The 7,574-nt window shown below is 37.0% G+C and overlaps 1 protein-coding gene across 6 annotated transcripts in view; it reads left to right on the top strand.

The window, feature by feature from the left end:
* LOC143039494 (uncharacterized) overlaps positions 1 to 7,574 on the top strand; it is a 957,356-nt gene that overhangs the window by 340,277 nt on the left and 609,505 nt on the right. The window lies entirely within an intron of this gene.

The following is a 7,574-nucleotide window of genomic DNA, read 5'->3' as shown; positions in this document are numbered from 1 at the left end:
TGGGAAGCTCCCCATGGTTACAATGTGAGGATCAGATGTCTAATAATTCTTACATTTGAAACATATTTGCTATTTCTTTACAAATATGATTATCTATTTTATACAATCCTAGATTAAGATTGAAATTAGTATGTTATGTTGATTTCATTAAGCTACTTTCAGTGATTTTTCATTCGACAATGTTATTGTTGAAAGTTACGACACTAGCATTATCCCAATCGATAGAGCGATTAAAAGTGCTTGAGATGTTTGAAAATAGCACTTGATTCATTTCCATCTTTTACACATTTTAATGTTGTTTAATTCTAACAGGACCGATGTAGAACTCGTTACATATTCTACAAGGAAATTTCTATACACATTCTTATTGTCAACTTTTATAATTTTTGATAAGGTTTTGTTTAATAGTGTTATTACGTTGATATTAAAATGTTTGAGTAAATTAGGGAGGTGAATCAAATTTTCTTGGGTAACACTACTAGTTTATACTGGACAGAAGGTTTGACTGATTGGGGATTGTAATTTTTTTTCCTTGAAAATTTGTAAATGAAATGTTTAGGATATATCAATTTGAAAACCGGTATCATAAACATTTTTTATTTCCTCATCAATGTACTCAGGACTAAAAACCCGTAAAGCTCTTAGATACAATGATGAGAAGACCGATCTTTTTACATTATCAGGGTAAATTTAAGGTCCCTCTCTGTACGATGAATGTTTACGTCTAAGGTAACACACCATTATTTTCCACTTCAACTGTGAATTTTATATACTTTACTAGGTTATTAATTTTATTGAGAAAAAGTGAAGAATATAAGTGATTAGGCCATAGACAAAGAATGTCGTCGACGTAGCGTAGCCAGATTATACCAGGGAGAAATATTTTCCTTGAAATCTTGCTCTCAAAGAAATTCCATGTACAAGTTACTGAGCACAGTGAAGAGGGGGTTTCCCATGCTCATCCCGAGTGTTTGGATGTAGTAATTGTCATGAGATTGAAACTTACAATCTTTAATGCATAGTTCAATCAGTGTATATGTTTGTTATTATTTGTCTTTATTATTATTTGCTTGATTTTCATTTATTATTAATTGTCTGTCAATTTATTATCATTTACTATTTACCTGTTTGTTTATTATTTAACTATATGCATTTATTTATTTTATTTATTATTATATTCTTATAAATTTTATTTATTTTATTCATTTATCAATACTGTATTATAATTTTTTTCCGCATGCGAACTAGTTATGGACCAAAAGGTCTCCTGTCGGCATGCTCTGCCTTTGTAATCCTTTAAATAATGCTTGATTTTCATTTATTATTAATTGTCTGTCAATTTATTATCATTTACTATTTACCTGTTTGTTTATTATTTAACTATATCTATGCATTTATTTATTTTATTTATTATTATATTCTTATAAATTTTATTTATTTTATTCATTTATCAATACTGTATTATAATTTTTTTCCGCATGCGAACTAGTTATGGACCAAAAGGTCTCCTGTCGGCATGCTCTGCCTTTGTAATCCTTTGTAATCCTTTAAATAATGCTATGGGTCGAAAGTGGCAAAGTGTGTTTGTCTAGTTCAACTGTGCGGAATTCTATAAGGTAATTTATTGGAACTTTTATAAATAAAGAAACCATATCAAAGCTGATTAATTTGAAATTATAATTTGACTGTGCATTATTAAGTTTGTCTAAGAGATCTGAGTTATTATTGATATGGGATGTGGAAATAGTGACGACTGAAGGGCTGAGAATTGTTACAAGCCATTTTGAAAGTTCATAAGTGGCTGATCCTATTTATGAAATTATAGATCTAATAGGATTGTAAGGTTTGTGTGTTTTGATCAAATCGTATATGTATGGTAAAGGAGGGCTTACAGAGGTGAATTTCTTGATTAGATTAATGTGTTCCTTTAGAATAAGCTTAATCTTTTTGTTATAACTTTTCGTTAAAACTTTTAACAATCCTCAATCAAACATTTTGTCCATAATAACTTAGTAGTGTTACCCTACCAAGAAACTTCAGTTAGCGTCCTTAATTTACTCGAGTATTTTAATATCAACGTAGCCTTCAGTAATAATAACACAAACAATACCTTCTCAATAATTCTAAAAGTTGCCAAAAAAGTGTATATATCAGATTCATTGTAGAATATGTAATAAGTTCTATATTTGTCAAACGGCAAAAGATCTATGTGTTAGAATTAAACAACAAAAAATGTGTAAAAGATGGGAATAATTCAGGCGATATTTTCAAACATTTCAGAATTTTTAATCACTATCGATTGGTATAATGCTAGTGTGATAACTCTCAACAATAACATTGTCGAAAGGAACATCATTGAAAGTAGCTTAATCAAGTCCACAAACCATACTAATTTCAATCTTAATTTAGGATTATATAAAATAGATAATCATATTTGTAAAGAAATAACAAATGTGTTCTAAATGTAAAAATTATTAGACATCTGATCCTCACCTTCTACCCATGGGGAGCTTGCCACATTCCTGTGATATTTTGTCACGATGATATTTAGTCACTGTGATCTTTGGTCACTACCTTCTCCCACCGTTGACACATGGATCCCTTGTGTTCACGTCTCCTTATTACCAAGGCGGAGCATGCCGACAGGAGACCTTTTGGTCCATATCTAGGTCGGATGCGAAAAAAAATCATGATAACAATAAATTAATAAATAAAAACTATAATAATGTAAATAACAAATAAAATACTACTGTATATTGTGTTTGTACTCTCTATGTATATCTGTACTGAAGATGTAATACACGAAAGCGCTCTTCTCCGGTCGTTTCTTTTCATAGTGGTTGCCTTGCATGTGTGTATATATATATATATATATATATATATATATATATATATACGTGTGTGTGTGTGTTTGCGTGTGTGTGTGGGTGAGAGAGAGAGAGAGAATTAGGTGGGGAAGGGTAAACGAAGATATATTGGGAATGGATTTATTGCCCTAACGGTGCGACCACTTTGGTCTTGTTCAGAGGACAACGTCAGTGCAATAAATTTAGTTCCAGTCCATCTTCGTTTGCCCTTCCCCACCTAATTTTCACTCATTTGTCTTAAATACCTTATAAATGTGTATATATATATATATATATATATATATATATATATATATATAATATATATATATATATACACACACATATGTCTGTGTGTGTGCATAAGGTTGCGAATCCCCCCCCCCGATCAAGAAGCATGGACGGTGCCCCTTACAGAGAACTTTAAAGCGTGGAATTTATTTTACCATGCCCTTGGTCCAATTCGCTGGTGACATGTTCGAACTGCCGCCACCTCGACCTCCGTCGCAAGTAGCGATGCTCTAATCCACTCGGCCAGCATAAAAAAAAAATATATATATATATATATATATATATATGTATATATATGAAATGTGGTTTTCTTAAGTTTCGATAAAAAAGAAGTATGTCCAATGCTTCTCTGGGTCTGTCGAAATACCAGGAGTGTAGTTCCAGCCAGCCTCCTTTTGGAAATCCGTTGCAGCCTAGCGCTGGGCACTGTCCAAGGTTCGTGAATACGCAATCCCGCAGGGAAGATAATTTATTCAAACTGTCGAAACGAGTCTGTAGAGAAAAGGAAGTTTAAACTGATGCACAACGGTGGTGTTTCCTGGGTCTGTCTTCCTTTGCCTTCTCCCACCATCTGAGATAATGGCAGCATAAGTTTTAGGCAGTCAGTACTTTAGTGACATCACTAATGACCAAATATATATATATGTATGTGTTTGTGTGTGTGTGTGTACAACACTGAATGGGTCCCAATGGACAGATTCACATTTATCAACCACAATTCACTTTAATTTTAAGCCATCAACATCGAGAACCTCGAGGAGGCACACATGCAGAAATTGAAACGTGGTACAGTTAAGGACTCGAACCTCCGCTAGCACGTGACAAGTGATAGTGACTTAACCGATTGAGCCATCAAGAGGTTTTTTGTATATATATATATATATATATATATATATATATATATATATATATATATATATATATATATATATGTATGAGAAAAGGAGCAAAGCGGGAGCCAGAAGGTTGTTTTGGTGTAACATTTGTTCTAGTTAAGGAAAGCACAGTAAAAGGTTTAATCTCATCTTGGACTTAACTCGATTAACCTCTTCGCTGCCTCTCACGACTCTACGAACAGATCAACAGTGAATCAGGAGAAAGAAAGAAGGAAATAATGATGAGAAAATATTGACTTTCGAAAGAGAATGTGACACGCGCGGCTTAACAAAGGATCGGAGGGCAATGTCATTAGTGAGGTTTGCAGGTCAAAATCGGTCAAAATCGGTCAGGCATTACAGGTCCGCGCGGTCTCCGTATTGAACCCCGACCGTAGCCGAAGAGGACCCTTTCTCCCTCGATGAGAGAGAGAGAAAGAGAAAGTGGCAACAGCGCAGACCATTTTGCGTCGCTGTAGCAACGGTCGTGGTACAAAGTCTAATGCTTCTGCTGCTGCACCTGCTGCACCTGCTGCCTCTGCTTCTGCTTTCCATAGTGTCTGTTTTACAGTCTGCTTGGGCCAACGGCAGGAAAAACAATGGACTTCGGAGAAAGGGGGAAAGACTGTATGTTGATTTTTTTTTTTTTTTTTTTTTTTTTTTTCAAGTGTGTCTGGTTAGTTGCGTACTGGGAACAAGAATGTCCAGAAGTAGACGAATTGGCTTCCGGACACTCGTGCATGCAGAGCAGAGAGAAGACGTGAACCATTTTTCAAATAACTCTGTTGCTAGGTCAATGCACTCGTTTTTGGAAAAAAAAAAAATACGCTAATCCAGTGCTCTCCCTACCCTCCTTTTTTTTTTTTTTTTTTCTTTTTTTTTTTTTTTTTTTAATTCTAATATTCAACCAACGCGTGTTAGAAATAAAGATAACTGTCAGTTCTGATGTCGTCCGCCATTTGCATCTGTCGGAAGGAAGGGCGAGGTGGGGGGGAGGGGCTTCCACCAATGACCTTTGACATGACCCGGTCCCAGGTGAATCTGGCACCGACCGTTGACAGCCCACGCTGTATAAATGCGTGAGTATATGGGCTCGCCCATCAGCACCGGAATGGAATCATAAAGTGGCAAAGGAAACATTAAAGGAAGTTTTTATTATTATTATTATTATTATTATTAATTTTTTTTTTTTTTATTGGTAGGTGTGTGATTCACCATGGTCTTAGATCACGTGTTCGACTCGTGTGTGTGTGTGTGTGTGTGTGTGTGTGTGTGTGTGTGTGTGTGTTTGTGTGTGTATGAAGGTTAGCCTCCCACTGATAAAAAAAGGACATCACTTTTGTCTGTAGGGACGTCAAGAAAGTCCCTAAATGACGTCTCCATAAAAATTTGAAGTCAATACCTTTTATAAGGGACTAAGTGAATGTATAACACTGTATTCTTTAGTGTCCGAATCCTCTTCTCTCTCCTCATTGTCCCTTCAGTGTGCATCTAATACCATTCCATGTGATATTTTACAAAGATTTAAAAAAAGAAAAAAGAACATACAGACAGGAGACCTTTTGGTCCATGACTAGGTCGGATGCTATTAATAGTTAAACGAAGAAATTACTAAAACAAGCGAACCAAACAATTGGCAGACATTACAGCGCTGCCTCTACAGGAAGTTTATTCCATTCAGTAACTACGCGGTTGGTGAAGTTGTTGTCGTCGTTCCCTAAACTGTCTGGCCGAGCGGTCCGGCTTCCCTGAGGAACGTCATGTCTTGGACGGAATTTTCCCCACAAATCCGTAATAGATTGTATATTGTGTTGATGGCGTGTGTAATTGTATACAATGCAGTCTTCCATAATGTCTTGTATAGTATGGGGCGAAGTGTTACATCCTGAACAGTCTCTACCCACTTCCAAATCAAATGTGCGCCCAGACAGTTTAACGATTTCTTTTCCTTTTTGTGATATTTTACCCCAAAGGATAGAAGCGCTGGTTATTGCAGACGAAGTATAAACTACGTCGCTGAGTTTCTTATAACTTCGCACCTTACTCGATCTCAACATCTCTCTCCATGAGGTTCTTAGGCCCCGTTCACACTAGCGGTTCGAAACGCGGCGGTTCAGTTACAATGTTAGTTAATGGAGGCGTTGACACAACCGTAGATTTTTTTTCATTGACTATGTGGTACCGCCGCGTTTTCAGCGCGGTTCAAACAGCCAGTGTGAACAGGGCTATACCCGTCCCCCATTCCTGCTCCCATGCATGGCCCCTAAGTTCCGCAGTTCCACGTCTAAAAGAGACCATAAGGCTTACACTAGGTAGTTCCATGTCTCTTACCACCTTTCTCCCTCTCCATAAAGTTAATTTTCTCTTGAAACAACCAACTGCTTCAGCGCTCATTACATGGTTGGCAAGTCTATTCCATTCATTAACCATTCTGTTGGTAAACCAGTTCTTGCCTATTTCCTTCTTAAACCCAAATTTAGGTTTAAGGACACCTGGAGCATTACCTGCACACCTTCAGGTGATGGTACACCTGTACAAGGAAGAGGGAACGGTATCACCCACCCCCCCAAAAAAAAAAAAAAAAAAGTATCGAAGTAAACTGTCGAAGTACCTGCTTTGACCAAAAAGTCTTCCAGTTCGTATGATGTCGAGTGACGTTGGGCGGGACAAAGTTCTTGAAAAGCTTCCGACCCGTCCAGAGGCTACCGAAGTAGCTCAGACGAGAGACGTGTGACATATGGACCGCCGCGAGAGAGAGAGAGAGAGAGAGAGAGAGAGAGAGATCTTCCGAACCCAGAGACCTTCCTAGCTGAAGATCGATTGCAGTTACCCAGATGAAAATCATAACAAGTGACAAGTTTCCAGTGACGATACCAAAAAATTTAACCATTCCGGTACGAGTCCTAATACTGCTCTACATGACTCATAAATGTACTTCATGAATTATTTGTTTCCCAAACCAACTGCAGGGCCTGAAAATAACTATGAATTACATATAATCCCAGGTTTCGAAATCGGAAGTTAAGAGGAGTATCAGAACTCTTATCGGGATCGTTAACAATTTTGCTATCGCTGTGTCACTACAAGGGGCTGGTGAGGGGATGAATGCTCGGTAAGCTTAGGGCATAGTATCTGTAGTATTCCGTGGACTTTAATCAGCGTTTCTATCCTTGAAGACTGTATCCTGCCGATAAAGTGTTGTCATAGAGTCTGCAAGTAGGATATTGAAAGGCAGCAGAATGAAGGGCTTGCGTAAGTTGAGAAGCGATCAGTATGATCGTTTGAGTGGGGATTGTTCTGCATTCGTAAAAGAATGCTTGATACTGTTCTGTAGCGAAGTCGTTAAGGTTTCTAAAGTATTGACTGCATGGAAGATGTGCTGTCAGTACCAGAGACGAGAGGAGAAAGCAAAGGAAGACAGAATCCCTACATTAAGGCTTTAGAGAATCGACTTTTAGTACACACATAAGAGGACCTTCTTCCGAAGGAAATAAACGGCATGTGAACAGTTCTCTTGTTTTATTTATCTATTTATTTTTATTATTTATTATTATTTATTTAT

This window comes from Oratosquilla oratoria, chromosome 26, assembly GCF_046742065.1.
Source record: "Oratosquilla oratoria isolate Oo_2021 chromosome 26, ASM4674206v1, whole genome shotgun sequence".
Taxonomy (NCBI): Eukaryota; Metazoa; Arthropoda; class Malacostraca; order Stomatopoda; family Squillidae; genus Oratosquilla; species Oratosquilla oratoria.
Note: the sequence above shows the minus strand (reverse complement) of the source record. Positions and strands in the feature narration are given on the sequence as shown.